Here is a 3237-nt window from a genome sequence, read left to right as displayed (position 1 = left end):
ATAGTAATCATAGTAGTGTCACAGTATAATGAGGTTTTACGCGTTAGATTTCACCTAGTAAAGTGGATTGTTACATGAGATTCTGAATTGTCTTTCCCAAATTTAATTTAATTTCCGTTTCTGGCTTACACATAAAGGGGGTTTCTACTCAAAGTGGACAACGCAATAGGGGTTATAACACTCGTCACTTTTTTAAAGTAAATTTTTTTAATTTTGGCTGTTTCCAAATTATGGACCTTTTTTGGTTATTTTAGAAATCTCTATATCGCCATTATTTGTAGTCTTTTTTACAAAAAATTTACAACAAAATGGCGGTTATTTTAAAGTTTGGAACTTGATTAGCAAAATTCAATTTCCATTTCCAAAATTTAAAATGACCGGCCATTTTGTTGTAATTTGTTGTAAAAAAGTGTTGTACTGTATAAACTGTTAGAAACTAAACAACTGTTTCCCCTCTAAATGAAATTAATGAAACTTTTCGAAAGTTTTCAGAACGGCATTAGACGCTTCCACTCTCTAAAACTCGGTGAAACACGTTAAAATTCGCCGACTTTTTCTGTTTCTCGAACTTTATAAAATTAGTTTTCTAATTGTTTCCGAAGCTTTAAATACTCCTTTGAAGCTTTCCAGCTTTCTTTGCAATTCCCCAAAACTCGTCGCTAAATCCCATCTCTGCAACTGTCTGAAATAGTTTAAAATACTCTGAAACTTCATTCTCAACTTTCCGAAGCTGCACAAGATTGTCTGAGATACTATAGATTCTGTACGACACCTTATAACCCGATCAAACTAATATCTGCAAGTGCCTTGAATCTCTCTGAAATTCTCCAAGCCCCTCCCAAACTGCTTGAAACTTTTTCAAACTTTCCTTGAAACTTATTGTTGCTTAAATATCTAAATCTTTGCTTTTTAATGTCTTTGAAACTAATATTTCCTGCTGGGGTATTAATTTGTAAAACTTTTTAAAGTCTTTTAAAACCAGACTTGCGGAAATTCTTTGAAACTCCTTTCTGCACCTTTCTAGATTTTTCTGGTGCTTTTGTTTTTTTTTATGTGACTGAAACTTTGAACTTTGTTTGACGTCCTCTAAAGCGATACGATAAGTTTTTATGTTTCCTTGCATATGATGCGTCGCGTCTGAACCCTCCAAAGCTCATAAAACCCTATAAGACTTTGTGAACTTTTTTATTATTTCGAAACTTCTTGAAACTACTTTTGGAATTGGAATATTCTGGACTGGTTGGAAGGTGTTTGCCAATGATTTTTTTTAATACACCTTCTTGATGAAAGCTTGATTTTTCTTGAAAGACTACAATTGTTTAATTAATTCGTGAGTAACTTACCGTTTATAGAATTTCAAGAAACATAATTAAACAATTAATTGAGACGGATATTGTTCTTTCAAAAAAAAATCTGAGATTTTTCTGAATTTTTTCTTAAAATTACTTCTCAAATTAAAATTGATTCAGTTTGATGGCAATACACCATCGTAATGTTCAAATTTGCTTCAAACAAGTTGTGTTTTCTTACACAAACTTCGTATATTTACCCCTGTATGGAATTTAAATTCAGACACGAAAATCAGGTAGAACAAACTCCTTTAAATTTTCTCCTTCATTTGAATGAACTTTTGAAGATGCAGTCTCGACCACTTATTTAGTACCTACCTAATACAGAAAGTCACTTTCGAAGCATCTTCCTGCAAATAATAATAAAACCATATACGTCCCAGTCCATTTTTACTACTCGAAGAAATTTGTACAAAAAACTCTTCAACTCTCTTCCTCAACAACTAACGACAGTGGGAGGTTGGGTTGGCCTTGAACCCCTTCACCATTTGTATTGTTGACGGTAGGTACCTACTTTACATAAAATAAATTTTCTTTATTTCCACACAAGCGATTCGAATTTTCTAGAATCACTCAATACCGTAGATAGGTTGCCATTTATAACTGACGTAATAAATTTCAGCATTGTATGGAGATTTGAACTCCATAATTAACCTTTTGAATTTCAATTTACAGTGTACATCCACTTCGGTCGAATTTTTGAAATATATTTAGGATGATATGAGCCATCTAATCTTGAAATATCCTAGCACAGTTATCCTCACATCTTATATTTTATTAAGCCAGTACACCAGGGCCGTAGCCAGATTGATTACTAGAGCGTGGTAATAAATCTACAGAGCGGGGTGATATAAGAATTTTAATTAAACGACACTGTAAGAAAACTGAACAACGATTTTGGCTTCTTAACTGCCGAACCACATGCGTAACAACTTCCGGTGCAAGACTTCTTTATCTGGCAAACACTGCCCTTATAATCTAACGCAACGTTTATTTCCCATTTTTGGTATCTAAAGATGAAACCACCTCCATTAATAAGCTCCACATCGTTTTTTCCTGCCATCACCCGAACTGCAAACACCTGCATTCGTTATCGTGGACGTGGCGTTGTTAGTAAATAAGGCCAATTCATTTGTCCAATAACGCCTTTTTTTGCCTTACTAAGAGATTACAATTAGAAAGTACCTACTGTAAAGAAAACCATAAAATTCCGATTACTTCCGAAGATATGTCAAAAATAACCGAAATTTGCCGATCCCGTTTTTATTTTTTTCTGGCGTTCAAGGAACAAATTAAAAAAACACCTTCTCATTGCCACTATTTGAGATAAGGTTAACATGAAAATTTTACCCACGTCAATAACTAATCTTAAATATTGTGGTTTGTATAAAGTAGTGGTCGGTTATTTTTAGGAATTTGCATAAGACATTTTTTTAGAAGTAATTTTAATATTCCTAAAGGAATCGACTTGGAGAAGTAATGCATGAAAATGATTTTGTATGATATTTATTGATTAAAATTCAATGAAAAAGCTACTGTAAAGTAAAGGAGAACGTGACGTGACGTGATTTGCCTGGATTACATTTTGTAGCGCTTAAGATCTTAGTCGTAACCTCGGCGTAACGCTTGTTTAGAATCCTGTTTAACATTGGAGTTAGTTGCAACAATGCACATACGCCACCTAAGCATCGCAGTATATAAGGATTTGTACTCGGGGAAAACCTCCCTGTTTTCGTTTTCGTGTCGGAACGAGCGACGTGCAGTTGCGTAAGCATTTTATTTATACGCAACTTTCTCCATGTTGTGTACGTACCTACCTACTTTAATTTAATCGCCTGTGTCGTTAATTAGTTATAATCAACACACTAAAGATCTTGTAGTTCGTTAG

The sequence above is a fragment of the Photinus pyralis genome, unplaced genomic scaffold, assembly GCF_008802855.1.
Source record: "Photinus pyralis isolate 1611_PpyrPB1 unplaced genomic scaffold, Ppyr1.3 Ppyr1.4_LG2, whole genome shotgun sequence".
Taxonomy (NCBI): Eukaryota; Metazoa; Arthropoda; class Insecta; order Coleoptera; family Lampyridae; genus Photinus; species Photinus pyralis.
The sequence above is the reverse complement of the archived record's forward strand: the minus strand, read 5'-3'. Positions refer to the sequence as shown.